A 21726-nucleotide genomic window follows, 5' to 3' on the forward strand; every position below is an offset into this window, starting at 1 on the left:
GGTAAAAACAAGATGCCACCAGAACCAAATGAATTCACATATACCTGAGGCTTAGATAACTCAATGGGACTTGGATCAATTACATAAACTTGTCCATTAACAGTTGCTGCAAAAGTACATCCCCCGAGACTATTATAGTTGTTTATGAACATCGTCTGAGATAGATTTACCAAGAGATTCAGGGGATCTACAAAAGAGAGTTCAAACTATGTAACCAACTCTATCATATCATGACTAGGAAGTAGGATTCCTAACTCTACTTTCTTAGTGTACGATTGTAGCATGTCTAGTGATCTTAGGTATGTTAGGCTTATAGTCTGTCGATTTTGCTTCTTTGTGTGCCTCCTTTTAAGGATCTAACTATTAGGGAGGTTTGTAAGGTTTACCCCTTTGCAATAAAAACCGGTGGGGGTCTACCTTAACCCCATAACTTTTTAAAAGAAAAACAAAACTCTCGCCAAATGCAATTACCGCAATCAGCGCAACAGAAAACAAGAAAAGTGTAGGACAAAAAGAAAAGAAAAACGCAAGATCACAATTAATGTTGCAACTAATAATGCATACCTAAAATAGAAGGTTTCTCAGCATCCCATTTAAAGTCACGATTGCCCTGGACATCATTGTGCTTAAGCCTGGAAGAGATGAGAAACTCCAAGTGAAAATACTGTTGAATCTCAAACTAATAAAAGTATTTGATCAAAACTAACAGACATAACAAAAACAATATAGAAATAAAGAAACAACTAGCACAAAGAGATAGTAAACTGGCACTGTATACGAGATGACTTTATGTGGTACAAGACATATATCTCAAGCCATGCCAATACCTAGAAACTTCCTCTGCCCTCAGGATGACAACCGCTAAAGGCGCTGATGGCCAACCATGCATGCTATAAGAGGCATTAATTTTTCTTTTTCCATTTCTTGTTGCTTTTTTTTATTAAGAGGTGATGAAGAAAATCAATTCCAATTACTATGGTCTTACTAGCCCTATAAGATCGAGAAAGCAAATTGAAAAATCATCAAAATCATCAAAATTTTCTTACGAAGAGGCAATGAAGTTATGAAGTTCAATGCTGGGTGGATGTGGAAGTATGGCTAGTACGAACAACACCTTTTAGCCAAAAGGTGACGACTTCCAAGTATGACATAACTCTTTCAATTGGTGTCCTTATGACATCACTTTTGGAAAGACATTATCACACTGTGTGGCCTAAGTTTTCCAGGGAAGTTGTGTATTACCCAACATCTGCAGAAATTACTTAATTTTGGAAAGATGTTTATGTGAGAAAGTTGTTATCTATAGTAGTCGGATCGGAATGCTAGAAAATAGACTATTTTAAGGTGAGAGGTAACAATATGGAATAAGAAACCCTTTTGAGTAGAGGCTTGATAATGTCATGCAGGTTGTCATTGACAATGCATCATGTAACGCCCGTATTTTTAAATACGTATTTTTTTATTTAATTAATTATTTAATTATGTATTTTCAAAATTAAATTGGATTGGACTCGGGATCGTGAAAATTAAATCAACAAAACTTGGACCCAAGATATAAACACTTTTTTCTAGAAAATAGGGTTGAAGATAATAAAAAAATTAAAAATGGAAGCGGAAAAAAGTTTGTTTCTTTGGGCGCGTTGGAAATCACGAATCAAGGACTCGTCCAGTAAATTTGTTTGGCTATTTTTCAGTTATAGTTTTAAAGCATATCATACTGTTTAATGTTTCTGTTTTCTTTTACTGTTCATTATATTGTTTTTCGGCGTAGTGTCGTATTAGTAGATTTAACTCTGTTGAGACTCGGAAACTCGACATTTCACTGTCGAAGCGGATGGGCGTTCAGGTTATAGAAATCGTTTTTCTTTGTTTTCTCTGTTTTGAACTGTTAAACTGATAACTGTTGGACTGTTGCGTTTTGAACTGTCGAACTATAATACTATGGGCGGGGTGGCTATATTTATTAGAACTGTCAACGCGAGGAGCGTTTAATGGAGGCGCGAACCTTCTCCTTTGATACTGTGATACTGAGGGTTTTGAATTTTATTTGAAATTTTCGGTGTTTGAACTGTGTTTTTGGTTGTGGGTTGGATGATTGGTTGTTGGGGTATTGGTGGACTGATGAGGGCTGTCGATTAGAGCTTGGTGGAAGCTCTGTTAATGGCGGCAGTAAACTCTCAGATCTAGTTTTGGGTTGAGATGTGAAGTTAAGAATTAGAGTTTTCGGTTTGGTTAAAGTTATAGGGGTTTGTGCAAGGGTTAAAACCGCTAGGTTGGATTGGGTGGCCGACTGGAATCTTGTTGTGGCCGGTCGATTTTGGCGCTGGTGAGGGGGAGAGGTAATCGATTTTTGGTTTTAGTAAAGGTGTTGGGTTCGTCCTAATGAGCCCAACTGATGTGATGAAGTGGGAGGAGGAGGAGAACCCGGTGGTGGCTGGTGGTGGAGGCTGTTAGGGCTAGAGCAGTTGGAGAAGATGATGCACTGTTCACCGATTTTGGGCTTGGGCCAAATCGGTTGGGCCTAGTTTGTTTAGTTGGTTTGGGCCCGGATTCTATTATTTTGTTTGGGCCGGTTTGTTTAGTTGTTGGGCCAGTTTAATTCAAAGTTTTTGGGCCTGGTTTTGTTTTAATTTGTGGACCAGTTCAGTTAAATTGATGGGCTGTATCATTTGTGTTTTTGGACCAGTTTTATTAGTTTCCTTTGGGCCCGATCACTTAACTGTTTTGGGCCAGTTTTCTAATATTGCATGGACCAGTCCATTGGACTTAAAATAGATCTAATTGGGTCAGGTAGAATAAATAAGTGGACTTTTTAGACTTTTCGTTAAGGTTTGGGGCTTATTTAGGTTCAATTATTACCGAGTAATTCAAGCCCATGAGGCATTTTTTTTCACTTTCTCCTTAACCAATGATAGACTATTTAACCATAACACTAAAACCAGTTTGACCTTGGATTAGAACAGTTTGACTTTGACCATCGACCGATTGACTTTGACGGTTGACTTTGACCTTTGACCATGGACGGTTGACTTTCACCTTTGACTTTGGCGATGATTTTTATTTTGACCATGACATGTTTGAGTTTGACCTTGACCATGAGGTGTTGACCTTTTAAAATTGACCGTTGACTTTGACCTTTGGTATGGAATGTTGACTTTTCCAGGTTTTCATATGTTTGTTTATATGGATATATATAGTAATAAAATATTGTTCATATTGATAACTTTGTGTGTCATTATCTAATATAGATTTGGCGTGAAAGTGTGTAAAAGCATATACATATTGGGGGCTTTGATTGTGGATCATGGGTATTTTTTATTGTCTTCACGTTTTATGTGTATATTATATGGACACATATAGTAATAAAATCTTTGTGGAAGCTTGATAATTTGGTTGTCATTATCTAATAAAGATTTGACATTGATATTATGTATTTTTGACCGTGACGATATTGAGATGTTAGGAGATATTATATTCCTAATCGTTATAATGTATGTGATACGTTGAAGCGTTGTGACGTGATATAATATCTTTAGGATAGTTGTATTAATCTGCAATATCTTGGAAAATGTATATATACACTCCATTATTTTTACATGTGAGATCTTAATATAGTATTGGTGAATATTTGCTTGCCTTTTATAGTGTGGTGTAGTCTATAATATATTGTACGTGAAAGAATGAAAGTGACTATGAGATATAACCCAGATATTTCTATATATTGTGGCTTAGTCAATAAGGTAATTGACCGCCGCGTGATATAGTAGAAATGTTTATGAGTCATAGATGTATGACACTCAATAAATTCACGAACCAAAATCCTGAACGATTCCACAACTTCATGTGATTTGCCTTGTGTGGGCTTATGTGATATGATTGACCCATGTGTTGGGTGTATATATAAGATGTGATTGACCCATGTGTTGGGCAATCGTACTTAATAAATATTAATTATTCCGTTCCATAAAAATAGAGCGATGATCGCATCATATTTTTACAAAATAGTGGCGTATTTTACATAATTGCTTCCGTGTGAGGATTTACGGTGTCGGCATCCCGCTTCGGGTAGTTAGCACGGAGTGGTTCATTATGTAAGGGAGGCGCTGGATGTATTGCATGTTAAAATGGGTAGCGATTATATCAAGCCCAAACTAGGTAAAGGCATATGATCTGACGTGATTTTAAGGACAAAGAAAACCTTATTTAATATAATTATGGTCATATATTTGTTAATGATGTAGGAAGATAGTTGATTATATATGGTTTTGCGAAGGGTGGAGTCAAACTAATTACTTGGAGGACGACCCACTCTGTGATTGAAAGCATGAAATGAGGCATGCGTTATATAATACGTTTGTTTGGTTATTTGTTTAGTTGAACCTAAAATTCTCGATGGAGGAACTACATGCCTTATTTATTATGTGTATAGTTTGTTGTGTGGTTAGGGGAAGTTAAAAGGTTCGATGGAGGAACTACATTAAATATTATTCTTTAGGATGTTGTATTTGTCGTTTGAAAGTTAAAGTTGCGCCGGTAGAGAACTAAGCGCCTTATGGATGGTGTTTATATTTGTATAAGTATATGTTGTTTTAGGGCTACTCACACCAAATTGTTTATAATCTTGACCCGATTTGCATGTTTGCTTATCGGGTGTGTTCATTAAATGAACATAGTTGATAAGTCTTGACCAGAGGTTTAGTGTTGAAGAAGATCGGTGGGGCTAATGTGGTTTTCGCGTTAGCATTGCATCTCGAGGTTGTGTTTTGTTTTCCTTTAAGTGATATAGATTTTCAACCAAACAATGATAATATTATTTGTATTTTCATTTGTAAATTGTTTTATAATGAAGAGGACTTTGTTTAAGTTAAAATTTTTATTGGTTTTAATTATCCGCATATTTTAAAACTGTTTATGGGTTATTGGGAGTGGAGAGTGCGTCACACCTCGGAGATCGAGGAGTCGGGGACAAATAATGTTTTTCCGAATTCTGTCGAAATTCGGGGTGTGACACATCACCTTATAAGAGAACTGGAGAGTTGTCAATACAAAAGATTGGACTCCATGTATGCCTCTTGCATTGAGTTGATGTTGAGAAGCTTTGCAAGTTGCCGCAGCATGCAATTGCAATCAGAAAGGTAACAAAAACTACTAAGTACATACGCTTCCAACCACTGTTCGACACTTGCTTTGATGGGAAGATATGATGGGAGTGTTCTTGGATCAGACTCTTTCTTAGTAATTAGTCCACCAACCAAAATAATAATAATAATAATAAAGCATTGAACACCTTCGTCTGCGTGTGTTCTAAATCCACTATAGGGAAAGTAAAATGTTAAATCAGACCCCTTCTAACATAAACAACCTAAGATTCCAAAGTGTCTATTGAAAGAAACAAAAACTAAAAAGAGGGAGTCATGCATGTATGTGTGTTCTTGTATCTCTATGTACATAGATAAATAAAATAAAAATAAATAATTTCAAGACAATGAAAAGTAGAGATGCTTACACTCCAGGAAACTGAATTACGTGATAGCCATCGACATTAGTAGTATGTAAACTGATAAGAGCCCAAAATTATAGTTTCAACCCCTTAATCGTATTATATTTAAGCCAATTATATTTATAATAAATAAGAGTTAGTAATGTTTACGTGTTTGTGTGTATTTTAGGTATTGGAATCAATTATATGAAGAAATACGTCACTTTTGCAAAAAAAATTAGTCAAATTGCTTACTAGAGAAATTATATGATTAAAGCCCAAGTTTCAAGGTTTTGTCAAAGCTGAAAAGTCAAAGTCGACGCGGTTAGAAAAAGATCATAAAAGTCAATAGAACTTCCGCATGCTGTATCTTTGGACTCAAACCTTAAAATTGGACTTATTATATGTCAAAACGACCGCTTGGAAAGAGCTTTCTAATGGTCTAAACCTTGACCCAATCAGAGCAATAAAAGTGAACAAAAAAGGTGTTGCAATAAATTTCCGCAAAGAAACTCTTTTTGGACTTAAGTAATTAGGTTTTGGGCTTGATTTAGTGTCCCAAAACACAGCTCCAAAACCCATGCACGAAATTATAAACCTAATTCTCTTCTTTATAAAGAGAGTTAAGGCTAAACAAAATTTGGCTACTCCCCTCTTTAGTTTAGTTGTAGATTAGGATTTTTCTCTCTCTCTCTCTTCTATTAATTAGAATAATTTAGTTATCTCTCTCCCCTTTCTTTATTTTAATATAGTTTAAGTAATTAGGGTTTATAATTGTTGCATCCATAAAACCTCCATTAAAACACCTTCAAGTTATTATTATTATTCAATTCAATTGTATCTATTTCTATTATATATTTTTTTTCATTCTTTTATTCATGATAGTCCCATGAATCAAAACTAAACTCCCATTAGAGGGAGTTTGAATAAAACTTTGAGAGGACTTGATTTGTTAGTATAGATTTGTTGTTTAGGGTTTCAAGTTTAGGTTTTTCTTAACTTAGAAATAAGAAGAGTTTAACCTAAACTAGATAATAGTGAGTTTGCCATGAGGATAGGAACAAGCTTTCTCTCATGCTAATTAGTTTATGACTATAGATAGTATAAAATAATTAGGGATCATTAAAGGTCTAGTCTTTATATTTTAACCTCGTGTGAGAATATCTAGATTAGGGTTTTATACTAATCTATGCTAGCATGTTAAAAAATTAAAAAGTGAATTCAACCTCTCTCTATTATTCTCCATATTTTATTCAAGTCATATTCAATTGCTTTATTTAAATTAGTATAAGTTAAATTCATATATTTAGTTTCGTAGTATAAATTCGCATCCATAAATATTGCTCTCACCATTGTTTTCTTGTGTTTGATTAGTTGAATTCATTTAAGTCTAGAGAGTTAAGAGTGGAACGATTCCGTACTCTATATATTGCATGAATATACATGTGAGAGTAGAAAATAAATAATTGATAACCTAAGAATAGGTTAGAGAAATCTAGTTGTGTTTTTACGTATATCATAAACCACCCATGGGGAATAAATAAAATAAAATCTAGTAAGTCCTAATCTTTCCTAGTCTAGAATATTCTATAACACACTTTCTATACACCATATATTGCATATTATTTGGCAAGTAAGTCCTAATCTTTCCTAGTCTAAAATATTCTAGAACACACTTTCTATACACCATATATTGCATATTATTTTGCAATATATTAATTGATATTGTCAAATCTTTTATATTCTCCACCATTCCATTATTGACAATGATTTCATGCTCCGCATCTCATTGTATACTTCATTATTCCCCTTTAAGCTCATGGTAATTGAAAATCAATGTAAGCTTGACAAAAAACTTAACTCCACTATTAATGAAAACCTTCCATAGAAACATATTGTATGCCCATCATTATATACAAAATGGGCTCAACTTAAGCTCTCTGTGGACTCAAATCATTGGCCAAAGCCTCATTGGGTCTTAGTTGGTCACAATGTCGCTCCATCTTGGACTTAGTCATTGCCCTCGAGTATGGCTGGGATATTATATCAATCTCACAACCACAAATGCTTTGTTTATATGGAATATGAGAAACTAAAGGAGTTTAAATTTTAAAGTGTAAGAAGAGTCGTGAGGGGTTAAACCAATATAAAACAGTAATGGATGGTAGTAGACATGTGGTGGTGGAAATATTTATTATAATAGTAATTGTGGAAGTGGTGGAAAAGTAGTTCGGCGGATAGCGGTGGCCACCCGCCGGCAAAAACCTTTTATCCCAAGATTGAACCTTTTTTTGTTAGAGAATGGATCTTGATACCATAAAGAAAATAAGAATATGATGAATTTTATTGAATCAAAGTTGTTTCCATTAGACCATCTTGAAGGGTATATATAGAGAATTACATAAGCCTCAAATATAAATAAAATCTAGTAAATCCTAATCTTTCATAGTCTAGAATATTCTAGAACATACTTTATATACACCATATATTGCATATTAATTATTTGGTAATATATTAATTGATATTGTCAAATCTTTTATATTCTCCACCATTCCATTATTGACAACGATTTCATGCTCCGCATCTCATTCGTATACTTTATTAGGGAAAACACGTACATCCATTGATTCTCCTGTATTACATGATTGTTTACTAATTTGGAAGTTCTTTTAAGAAACCGTTATCTCGTTCTCATTACCTACATGGTCGAACCAAACAACACACAGTCGTTCATTCCCACTACGAAACACAAAGTGCGGTAGCAGATCATCCATACATGACGAAAATGATGACGCAATTGTTAAAGAATCTGATGGCTCAAATTTGTATATTGAATTATCAACAATGTTATCGGTCCTGTCTAACTGAAATGCAAACAAGTTACCAAAACACCAGTATAGTGTATCATCCACAACCGCGACATTTTCACTGTAACTAGGGACGGAGCTAGGATTCTAAGTCAGGGAGTGCGAGATTATGTGCACACCCCACCCTACTAAAAAAAAGTATATAATTTTTTTTTTTTCAAAAAGTTTAAACAATAAAGATCAACAAAATTATGCATTTATTTCAATTCACAAAATTAGAGTGTATTAACTACTAAGAATTTAACATGGACTAACGAAGTTAACTACTTAAGCACTTAAACTACTATGTCTATATATATCTACATAATCTAGTTCACAAGTCTATAACAATTCAACAAATTATTAATTTCCTATAATACTATATATAGGTCTTTATAACCCTACTATCATGTGGAAAAAACTATAAAAGATTAATATTGAAAGTAAAAAATTACATTTTTTTTGTTTTTTTTAAGTGGAAATTTTATTGATAATAATAACAAATTATACATATAATTAGGACAAACATTCAACAAGCTGCGCCACAAGTCCTTTCTAAATTTGTTTTTTGTTTTTTGTTATTTGTTTTGGGTTGAGGTCTCACGCTTCTTTAAGAATTGAGAGTGAAAGAATGGAGGGAGAGCTTATGGGTTTGTTATGGGTGATTAGAATTATACAAACTGATCAGTTGGGGTTTGGGCTTTTGGCTATTTGTTTTAGTCTCATAACTACCCATCAAATATTCAAATACACATTTGTTCATTTTTAATGGTTTTAGACTCAAAATAAATGATAAATGATACTTTTGTAATGACAAAAAGAGAAGTAAAAAAAAAAAAAAAAAAAAAACGTTGGTTTATTGGAATGTTTTTTATTAGTTTTTTTTTTTCATACTATTTTTATTTGTTGATTATATTCTCACTATAGTTGTGAACATTTTGGAGGTGTGGTAGTAGAAGTTTGCTAAAAAAAATTAGGGGTGTGATTTCTTATAGTTTGAAGATTTTTCTAGGTAATTAGTTATGTGGTAGTGTAACTTTTCTAATCTTAGGGGTGCGACTGCGCCCACGCACATCCCTCTATATCTATCTATGACTGTAACAAAGAAACCGACCATGGAACTAAGGATCACAAGGAAAGTCGAGAAAATACCCGTTTTATTGAGTGATATTATATAAATAAACAACATAAAAATTCACTCCAAAGAATGATGTTGTCTACTCTGTAAACAACACGCCCAAGGAAGGTCCTGATTCTAGTAATCTGAGGTGGAGGTTCAGTAGGTAGTTTGTGCCATTTTTCACTGTGCACTTTTGTGGAAGGGTCGTAAACTTGGACATTATTAATGGGAGATCTTCCTGTCGGGGCAAAAAGTTAACCCGACACTCCCGATATGATGGTGCTTCCGAAAGCTCAAAAGAGATGGGGATTGGGATTTTTGAGAAAGAGAGACTGCACCAACGTTCTGGTTGCCTACGTACCCAGTGAGGAATCCGGGATCAAGTCTCTTAAAAACGTAGTTCTGGAAGATGCAGAAGCCTCCGTATATATATCAATCCCCTGCCTTGGCGGCCAAGAAAGGGATTCTCGGAGATTGCCGTTATTGATGAATCCTAGTATGATCCTGTCTAAAATAGGATCATTCCCCAAGATTTCATTCTATCCTTACGCAAGATCTTATCGGATTGCACTAGGATTTTTAGCTTCCGCGGATCAGATTATTAGATCAGAATCATCCGAACGGATTGGATCCATGGATCTGGGCCACTCGGATGGGCCCTGGACCTGTTATGAACTTTGATGGATTCGAAGACCGAACGATCCGAAAATGTTTATTTGGACAGCCACTGGACTAGTCCGCTGCTGGGCCCATATCCAGTCCATGGTTCAAGTACACTTTAGACTGGAAATATAATGTATGGTACACACACTTCCCATTCCTACTTTTTTACCCCGACAATATAAATCTTTGAATTGAAAATAGTGGTACCATAGTTGCACGCTGACAAAACAGAACATGAGGAGATTTCTTTATCAAGTGAGTGGAGCGAACGATCTAGGCTGGGGGTGGCCCAAAATTCTATTTGGTAGGTTTTTGTCTGTTTTCATTCTCTCTTCTCATCTTCTTCACAACTAGGGGTGCCAATGGGTCGGTTTTGGGTCGGGTTTTAGCGGTTTCGATTTGGGTTTTACTATTTACAGTTTTATTGGTTTCGGTTCTCAACGGTTTTAGTATGAGAATTATAGAACTCAACCCAAAACCATAAAAACCCACAGGTTTTTATCAGTTTCGGTTCTATTTCGGGTCTTTATTATTTATTATGATTATTAAATAATTTTAATCATTTAAACACTAAAACTTATTTTTATTTTTTTATTTTCCTACATGATAGTATTTTATATATAATTAGTGATGTATCAACAATCATATTTACATCAATTTATGAATACGTATCAATTATACACGTTAAAACATTTACAATTCATGTGATAATTTAAACCTTTGATATATAAATTAAAATAATCAAATATCTAATCTTATAATTTTGATTTTTTTTTTATGTGCATACACATATATTTGTTTCCTTGTATTATCTCGATCGTGTACACGTGCAATCACATATATTTGTTACTTTAATATATTTTACGTGCATACACATGTATTTGTACACGTATATTAACTCGCATTTTAAATCGAACATGCGAGTTCATGCGTCTTACAATTACATCTCATCACTAATTTTTAACATGAGCACTATATATTGGTTTATAATAAGCGAGTATACCACAATATATCAAGCATGCATATCCTATTTAAATATACACGTCCATAAATTAATAAATATAAAATATATTAGTTAATTCATTATATACACGTTGATATTATTATTAACATCCATGATACACTTGTTTAACGTATAGTTATAAAATATATATTTAACAATACACATTCACTATTATGTTATATATATTTAATAGACTTTAACACGTAAAAAATATATTTTATATTATAATGTATGAGTTTAATTATTTTAAATATAATATAATACTAAATTTTAAATATCGAAATCATAGTAATCGGTTCCGGTTTTAGTTCGGATACCCACGGGTTTTTTACTATTCGATTTAACGGTTTTAGTTTTTTATCAGTTCGATTTTTAATAACCCAGTTTAAATAGATCTAACTTTTTAAGACCTAGAACCGGAAGATTCGGTTTCGGTTCGGTTTCGGGTAATCGGGTACCCATTGTCATTCACAACTTTACTCTCTCTCTCTTCCTAGCAAACTTCTTCTCCGCACACCCCTCTTCACTTGCTCCCTCTCCCTGACTCTCCATGCCCATAACCCTTTTTAACCAAACCCAACTCTCTCTCTCTTCCGCAACTCTCCCTTTCTCTTTATTCTCTACCCTCCGCTCATGCCTCCACTGCATTGCAGTTATTCTAATCCGTGAGCGGAGCGAACATTTTGGGAGGGGGGAGGGTTATGCGGACAAAAACCAATTTGGTTGGTGTCTGTCTGTCCTCATCTCTTCCATTATGTTTTTTCTCTTTGTCTCTCTCACTCTCCCTTTTCCTCTTCCTCTCGAGACACTATAAATCTCCACTCCTCCTTCTCCATCTCCACTCCTCCATCTTCCTCTCCCACTCCGCTCACCCACACTGCTTAGCAGTATACTAGTCTTCTATTCTAGGCTCTATGCTGAGGGGGTATGCGGCCCAAAATTCTATTTGGTAGGTTTCTGTCTTTCCTCATTCTTTTTTCTTATCTTCTTCGCTAAACATTCTTTCTTCTCTCCAATATCTCTCTTTCATTCTTCTTGCGGTCTCTCTCTCACTCCCACTATACTAGTAATAAAAGTCTTTCTGATGGCCATCTGGGTCAATCTCGCGGTTTTCCATGTCTGTCAGGAAAGTATTTTTCTTTCAACCTTAAAAAGGGATTGCCTTTGTTTTCTTCTCATCTCTTGGATAAGGTTTAAGTACCAAAGAGGCCCTCGCATGTTCCTCCACTCCAAATGAACGCCATTTGCAATGTGACTCACCCCATCTTATTGCTACATCCAAGGAAGAGTTTTGTGCGTTGACTGCATGCATGGGGAAAGTGGTGTACTTGTGATTTTGTGAACCCTGTTTGCAAGAGCCATCTAGCTTTTACCATTGAAGGAAGTTGCATTTATCAAATTGCCAATGTGTAAGTATCTATCACTTTCTTCCATTTCATTCTTCTCTCATAGGCACACAGAACACAATCAATCATTTATCAGAATTGGTTGACAATCCAGTATGATGTTCAACTGTATAGAGTATTTGGGGGGATAAAGGTTGTTTTTGTCCCCAAACTGAGCCTACCTGATTAAATCTTTTCTTTGATGAATAAGAACGAAAAAAGGTACTAGTAAAAAAATAACATAATAAAATGCAAAACGAAAAATCTATGCCTGCTGTAAGCCTATTATACTATACCTTGCTGGCCAGAATGCTCGAGGCATGTCTCAAGAAATCTTACTTTGGTGTGGCTTGAGGTTTACTTATTCATGATGTATGATCTAAATTATTATAGCTATTGGTGACAAGAAGGTCAGTTGCAGAGTATTGATGTACCTACTGCCGGAATTGTTCATCTTGAAGTGCCAAATCTTAAACAGGTATTTTATTATTGGTTATGTTGAAATCAGCTTCTGGTTTTTCATTTTATATATTGGCATGTTTCAATAGAGCCGCTCTCTGGGATAGTCACTAATATGTGATTAGGTGTTTGTTTTGAGTTCAATAGCAACGCTCTCTGGGATAGTCACCAATATGTGATTAGGTTTTTGTTTTGAATTTCAATAGGCTCTCTGGGTTAGTCACTAATATGTGATTAGGTGTTTGTTTTGAGTTTTGATAGTGCCGCTCTCTGGGATAGTCACTATAAAATCTGACTTAATTCATCATGTATAGTGCCACAAGGTAAACAGTGTGTCAGTGTTACATTAATGCTTTTTAAAAACATATTATTTCTATTCTTCCGTGATTTGATGTCATGTAGGTTATTGTTCAAAAAATTTGTACTGCTTTTGGAGAGATCTATAACAACACACGTGCATAAGAAAAATGCTTTTCTACACAACACACATGGACGGCAAATATTCATCTCCTCTTCCGTTCATCACTCATTTTTTAATAAGGAGCTCTCTTCCTTTTATTCGTTCCATTTTTATGATCAGTGATAACTGTCATCACAAAATAATATTGTTATGGCAATCATTAAAGAATTTTATGTCTGGACCATATTTTGATAAACTAAGCTTCCAACTTATCAGTGCCCTAGACACGGATCATGAAATTTTATCAGCTTGATCCGAATATTGACCTGACGAAATCCTATATACAGCAAGTGGATATGGATTATAGTCCCACTGACCTGATTGGGTTCGGATTTCTTGTTTTGATTTAGTACCAAATCGAGGAAACCATTTATACGCTTGTTTCTTGATACTTGCATTTTTCCCCCCTTGTAAAGCCTTAACCTTAAAGTCCCTCTTTCCCCGGTGAAGGTGGGAGCCAATTTCAAGACCTTGGCCCAACTTTCCATGGCTTGACCAGTAGGATCTTAACGGCATAGCTCAGAATATACTGAAATTTCACTGTAAAATTTAAGTTATATCATTTAATAAGCTTGTCTAGCTTCAAAATCTGAGTCTGAAAATCTTTCTCTCTCTCTCATATAGTCAATCTGATTGTTAATTAAATGTACAATGGCAAGGATGAAACTCATTATGAATCGCTTCGCTTCCTATAGTAGTTATCACCAATCGTAAAGGTCAATGCTTCTGAGAGAGAACATCTCTCTCTCTCTCTCCTCTATCAAGTCAACATTACAGTAGAAAGTCTTTCCATTTTTTTTTTGAAAATTTTGGATCTTATTTGTGGGGAATTAGAAATTTTGTTTGTTTAGGAGTTTCTGCCAAGGGCGGAGCCAGGAGAGGGAAGAGGGCTTTCTTGGTGTACGGGTCCCCATGGGTTGATTTAAGAGTACGAGAGGTTTGAAGAGGGTGACCTGCTTTTACCTTTCCTTTATATTATCACTGTTGAAGTCGTAGGATTATTCAGAGAGCTAATGTGTTGGGGTTCTTGGGAGGCTTTAAAGTGGTTGATAAAATGCTATTGCCTCTCATTTGGAATTTGCAGATGCACTATATCCTTTTTGGACAACAATGTCAACCAATTGAGACACCTCAGTGGGCTTCGTGTTTTTTGTTTTGGCAATGTCTGGTATGAGATGAAAAAAAAAATTGTTAAGGGTTAAGTGTATGGTGTAGGAGATGTTAATAATGTGGTCCAGCTTGTTTGTTTTCTAGGTTCCTTTCAAGTAGCTCACCTTTGGTTGCCTAAAGAGACTTAAAGGTTTGAAGTCTTTATATTAATCGTATGTAATTGGGATAGTATTGTTTTGTAATGTAAAGTCTCAGTTCTTGAGTTAGTGGGAAGGTTCAAGGTTGTATCCTTGGAGCTTAGTGTTATACTTAATGAGGATTCTCTCTTTTCGGAAGGAATGAAATGTATCATTTAGCATTCAAAAAGGAAAAGGAAAGGGAAAAAATACATTTGGTTGCCCTTAGAAGCCAATTATAGATCGAAAGTCCATTTGGGACCCTGAGAATGTGAAATTTGAGCATAAATAGGCAACCCGAGAAGGGAGGTTTCTCTAAAGAGGGGGGAAGGTTGTTCTCATTAATAATTCTTTATCTTGTTTTTCCTGTTTATTTTAAGCCTCCTGAGAGTGTTTCCAGGAGGTCGGTACCTTTGGGGCAACTCTGAGGAGGAGCATCATTACCACCTTGTTAATTGGAGTTATGTGTGTACTCCTATGGAGGACTGTGATTGTGGGGAAAGAAAATTCAGGTTATTAGCACAACTCTCTTGAGCAAGTATTGAGGTTTGGGGGTTAAGCGTGACTAGATATGGAGGCATATTCTTATCCCTAGGCATGGGTCAACTCCCATGGATTGGAAGATTCGCAGTGTGTTTGCTCTGTGTTGTTGTGGCGTTTTGGAAATTATAAAGGAGGTTGACGACTTTATGAAAAACAGATCCTACAAAGCGGTGGATTGGGATAGGGTTAGGTTTTGGATGATGTGTGGATTGGTGAGAGAGTTCTGTGTATGGACATCATGTCAAGAACTTTATAGGTGAGGATATTGGTATTGCCTTATGGGATATATATCACAGACATGTTTATAGTGATTGGGAGATTGATGACTTTGCTACCTTATGGCCATGGGTATTCCACAAAACCATTAGATGAGTAGATTTGTGGCCATAATCTCCCAAAGCGGTTTTATAATTAGATCTTTATATGCTGCTATTTCAATACGATCAGCACCTTGTCCTACTTTTAACATACTAAGAAGTATATAGGTATATGTGTGTGTGTCTATTTTTTTTGGGGTGGGGTGGGGGTGGGGTTTGTTACTGTACAGTGTCATCTGTTGATTGCTGTTATGTTTGAAAAAGATCCTCGCCATGGAAAACCTCCAGGAAAAGAGAAAAAATCGATGTGTTAATGTTTCCCAGTGTCTTATGCCTCTGGAGTAGGGGTGTTTCTGGTTTGGTTTGGTTTTGGGCACAATTGTACAAACCAGAATTGAAACAGTTCCTGAAAATCAGAACTGAAACCTAACTAATATTATACAAAAACTGGTTACAATTCACAAACCGTTAAACTACGGAGAAGATCATGCAAGGAAAAAATACCCAAACTTTCAAGGAAGGAGAAAAAACCCAAGCGTCTTTTTGAGACCTAGTGCCTCCTGGAGATAGAGAGTGAGAAAGTGAGTGTTTGGAGTAAACCACTTACATGTTGCCTTGTTGGTGGACGATAGCTACTTGCGGGGTTGCCTTGTTGGTGTAGGTGGGGAGTTAGAGACACCGAGAGGATGACTCGAAGTGTTAACTCATTAATGATTAATTAGGTGTTTTAATTTGAGTTGAATAGATTAGATATTTTGATATACTTGAACGGTGGGTATAAAAAGTTCAAAATTTGGTATGTAAAACAGAATTGGGTTGGTTCAGTTTATAAAGTGAAACATAAAACCGAGCACCGAGCCAACCCTGATGGTTCTTAATTTTAAGGACCGAAAACCGAACTGCGCTCTCTAGAAACTACCGAAACCATCCATTTTGGTTTAGTTCGGTTTGATTTTGTGGTTCTCGGTTTTTGGTGAACACTCCTGCTCTGGAGCGTCCGTTGTTGGTATTCTACTTGATTCATCTTATTCTTACTCCATTTGGGGTTATTTTCTCCAGTCTGCACCCTTGTCTTGGGTCTTGGGTGTCACAATTCTTTGGCAAATATGGTTGGAGACTTGGAGAGTGATCTGTGACATTTTGAGGCGCAGGATCTTGGTATACCAAAAAGGATACTGGTCATCAAAGCTTTGCTATTGCTTTGGTGTAAACTGTGGAAGGAGTATGAGGAACGCCGTTTCAAAATTTTACATTGTCTTCTCTGTGAGGGTTGGTATGAGGTTTGACATCTTACTTGATGTATATGCCATTGAGCACTTGCCTCTTCAAAATTAAAATAGAAATACAAAATAAATTTGGACAACAGTCTCTTGGCTCTAGATTCTAGAGCACAAACTAATCTTTAAAAAGACCCATTTTGAAAGCTTGAAAAGCCATTATATGGTTTATTTAGAATGACTGATTGATCGCAACTGGAGGATCTTTGAGCTCAACTAAAAGAAGGTGCACAAGATCATACAGGAGATCAAAGAAACTTTGTTTGACTGGGCAAAGGGGGTTGCTATCTTAGCGGTTGAGATATCAAGATTTCTTGTGTGATTGGGAATTTGGGATATCTCATATCTTAGTGCTGTAATAATCTTTGTTTCTTGTGTTTTTCGCATTAGTTGGTATTGACCCTTACTCCCTTAGTACCTTATTAAGAAGGTCCATCTTTGTCCACTGATAACATTTCTTTTGACGGTAATGGAAATGCATTTTTTTTATCAACCTGTTAATACTGCATGTGCAAATCTGTCTCCAGCAGGTAGCCATTGTCAATTCTGCATGTATCTTTGATGCTCTTCATCTCTTAAATGTAACTCATAAGGTGACATAGTTGCACCTGAACCACATTGGACCAGATGTTATCATGTTTGATTTTGACACTATGAATGTACAACTTCACAATAGATATATCAATAACTAAGAGATACTTAATGTAAGTCTCTGGATTAGCTATCACAATTCTCTTCTAAATCACAGACTTCTGTTTGAAAACCCAGGTCTGAATCTGTGTTCAGGCGGACTGTTTCACAATCCGTCACTATTCAAACTTTCTCCTTGCAACATGGAGAAGGGCTTTTCATGAAGACCATGTTGCCAATTCCTCAAATTGGTTTGTTACTAGTACCACTAATGAGCCAAATATTTGGTTAGTGGTGGTTTTGTCGAAGTGTGTACTGAATAGTATTATTAGTATACACATTTATGTGATCGTTAATCACCTTCTTCAAATTGATGACTCGTTTCACATATATCAGTAGAAGAGTAGATTTATATCACGAAAGGTTTTGTAGGCTTGTCGCTAACCACCACACAAAACTGCCTGATATCCCTGATGAAGGCTTTAGGAAGACAGTGCCTAGTCATGTTCAGTTCAATTAATGAAAATTCTGTGTGAACTCCAGTAACTATGACATGTTACAGCTAAGGCCATGTGAAACCCATCACCTCTATGTCCCTTAAGCACAGGAAAAAAAAGGTAATCGTGTATTTGATGCATTGATGTTCCTTATGATATATAGATATGTATTTGTACTGTGTAACTGAATAACTGGAATAGGAAATGTAACTGGTAAACTCCTATAGGTCATATAAGTAAAATACTCTTTACAATCACGTCTAGCTGTGAACCTTTAGTCAATGAGTCAAACTAGATTAGAGTAGAGTAAATAGGAATCTTTGAAGACTCTGCCCTATGCATCTTGCAGAAATATGTCTCCACAAAGTGGTTCCTCTAAGCCACCAAAGTTGTATGTAACTGTTTGTGCACTTCAAACTTTCATGAAAACATGCAAGTGCTAGACCTAAATATCTTTGCTCCTCAAGATGTTCAAGTCTGTTGTGCATTAGCATGTGCTTATTGATATCTATAAGTATCTTAGTGAATATCTTAGCTGTGGTTGTAGACGACTAATTTCTCAAAAAGTGCTAGAGCCGAGAGGCATGGAGATGACTGGAGTTGTGATTTGGGAGGCGACTAGTAGATCTCTTGTATAATTATTGAATTTGCAAATCATCTATTTATGGTGTTGGAACTCAATGAAAAAGATTGGTTCTCAGTAAGAAAAAGGAAAAAAAAAAAGGAACTGAACGAAGTCTACATCAGATAGGATATTTTGTTCATTTGGGTGGGAGTATATACTAAAGATCCTCACGATATATAAGCTGACGAAGCAGGTTGCCTTCGTTTTAGATATTTGCATGTCACACGTGTGGAATTCGTAGAGTTCTTTCCACTTAAATGAAACTTCGTATAGTAGGGCTTCCGTCACACGCTTGACGGTTTATATACTTATTGGACTACTCTTAATATGATGCACTTGGGTGCAATAAGAATAAATGAATGTGACGCCGAAGAATCACGATCTGGTTATTTGTGAGCCACTACGGTTGTTGTGCGCGACAACCGGATTTGAAACCCACAAAATTGAGAAAGGGGATGACAAGTTATCACTTGTAATCACCCCGCAAATAATTATCAAACAAGAAAACACAAGGAGAGAAAGCCCTTTCTCACACCAACTATGGCCGAAGACCTACAACTCAATATACAGACTGAAGGAATGATGAATTTAGAAGCTAGCCTTCTAAAATCATAAGTAGAAACTAAAATACGTAATTTTCGGAATTAAAAATAAACCTGGAAATAATCTATGGTATAAACATCAAAATAGCAATCAAACAATATTCTCAAAACCCTAGTAATACATAAACAAATATGAGTCTAAAACCAAAGGTTTAGAACCCTAGAATGCATCATAATATCTGTTCCTTAAAAGAGACATTAAAATTTTAGTATAACTAATGAAAAGAAAAGTGGGGAGAAAAGAGAGTACAACTTAATTAGTTTTCAGCATTCACTCAAACTTTTTATATAGGACATGTAGTCGGTTTACAGTATAGAAAACATAAAAAAAAAATCAATGTCTTGGCTTAGAACTCTAAAAGCCACACTTCTAGAGGATCTATAGTCCGCAATTTTCTAGTCATTTTATGGTCTACAGATGCCTGGATGTTGAGATTGAATGAAAGAATCTTTCAGATATAATCTTCAGAATCCAATGAGGGCAAATTTTGGGTAGGAGAACAGATAACGCGAATTGGTTGATGTCCTTGTACATGTTTATCATGTGGATTTTGGCTTTGTTATGGTCTATGCTCCTTTAATTCCAAGCTGCAGACCAATTGTATTCCATTTATTTTCTTTGAAAGCTAAGATAGTTACAATGGAAAAAAGTATCGTATCAGAAGTATGCCCTGATTTTGCAGGAATTATCACTGGAAAGGTTTTTGGATTCTCTTGGTCTTGGCGATCATCTTCAAACATTCCAGGGGAAAAATGTACGTTTGCCATCCTTAGTTTTTGGAATGTAATGTAATGAAATTTGATTAATTAGTACATTTATTTTACTTTTATACATGCATTTGCAGTACCTGGCGTGTTTCTTAAAATTTGATACTGCTTTGTTGCTTTTGTAGGTTGACATGGAGGCTCTAAAGAACACAAATATGAATAAGCTCGAAGATCTAAAAATTAAATTGGTAAAATTCAGTTGGGCTATTTTACATTCAGTTAGACCATTTGGTTAGTACAATTCTCAACTTTGTTCCATTGTGCTGACACAGAAACACACACAGAGACATATACCTAGATGTCCGATGTCATAATGGTCAAGCGTTTGGAGGTTGGCCCCAAGATCTTGGGTTCGATTCCCACTTACACTGGGGAAAGGGGGACTTGTGGGGTTCTAAAATAAAGTTCTAACTTCTAACTAATATATCTCCCTGATACGGCTCTGTATTTGTAACAAATATCTCCTCTCCAATTTGCTCGCTTTCTCTTTCTCTTATTCATGTCCGGCAGTTCAGATTCTTGCACTCACACCAAATTTGCTTTCCATTTGTTCTCCATAACTTTATATGTAGATATACTCCCTACAACCCCAAAATTCCAAGGCAAGATGTTTGGCTTCATTAACAATGACCATCTTCCCCTATCCTCAACCTCCTATTCGTCTTCCGAGTCCCTAAAGTCCACATGTTCATCATCTCCTGACTCTGCCAGCATTACATCGACTCCTTCCAAGCCTTATACAGTTGTACCACCTTCTCTGCCCTCTTATGTTGAGGATATTGTTGTAATGCTGGACTTGTGACAATTTTGACTCGATGTGGCATGTGGGCAACAAATAAAGAAGCGTTAATTTGGTGAAATAGGATGCACAAAACGAACATCTTAGTTTCTTTACATGCCTTTCTTGTTCCTACTCTCTCCTCTCCTCTCTGAATGAGTTCATCTGGGAAACCAATTTTTCTTTCCTTGCATTCCAAAACTGTTTTGACTCTTCAGGCAGTATCTTGTAGAGCATCACTTATGAATTTTTGCTGTTCAGTCTTTAGAAATCACTCAAATCAGATTACTTAGCTAGATAAATTTATGTAATTAAACCCAAATGGGATATCTCACTCAAAAAAAGTGAAAACATCAATTTCATTGTAAAAATAAAAAAAAAAAAAAGGATATAGACCCACTGAAGGTGCTGACTCGAAAAAAAAAATCAGAATGAGCAGAGAAGAAATCGGTACCCAAAATCCCATAAATCTATAATTGAGAAAAAGAAAAAAGGTTTAGTAAGTAGGTATGGATTGGTACCCATACTAATGAGTAGTGAACTCAGTTTGTAATTTCTACAAACATGAATCTTCTCCATTGGTTTGATTTGAGAGAGAGAGAGAGAGAGAGAGAGACCCCCAACCAAAAAGTGTACTTCCACAATGACTTAATCAACTCTAAAGTCTCAGCTGTTGTCATTCGACATTTATTAAAACCTTCCTTTGAGCTCGACCAGATGATGTTCCTGTTGTAAGTTAGGACTCAAATACTTGTGAGTGTTCGATTGACTTCTCAAAGCTTTGGTACTCAAATTAGTCTGTCGCCTAGTGTTTGAGTCTAACAAGAAACCCACTTTGAAATCTTTTATGGTTGGGCTAATATAGTTACGCCAACGAGTGTGGGCGAGCTAGAAACGAGCAGAGCCCAAGTAGTGTCGTTAATCTACGTTCTAGTGATAGTATTAGACTATTAGTGCTGAGCATGTTCAGGTTTTGTATGCTCAGGTT

The 21726-nt window shown here is 35.8% G+C and overlaps 1 long non-coding RNA gene across 1 annotated transcript; it reads left to right on the forward strand.

The window, feature by feature from the left end:
• The first annotated feature begins 12290 nt into the window (after positions 1 to 12290).
• Positions 12291 to 21082, forward strand: LOC147482921 (uncharacterized). The gene is made up of 4 exons (XR_015205015.1): positions 12291 to 12520; positions 12890 to 12974; positions 19876 to 19947; positions 20086 to 21082. It is a non-coding gene; the product is annotated as an uncharacterized LOC147482921 (long non-coding RNA).
• The last annotated feature ends 644 nt before the right edge of the window (positions 21083 to 21726 follow it).

Source organism: Coptis chinensis, chromosome 8 (assembly GCF_015680905.1).
Source record: "Coptis chinensis isolate HL-2020 chromosome 8, ASM1568090v1, whole genome shotgun sequence".
In the NCBI taxonomy this organism is placed as follows: Eukaryota; Viridiplantae; Streptophyta; class Magnoliopsida; order Ranunculales; family Ranunculaceae; genus Coptis; species Coptis chinensis.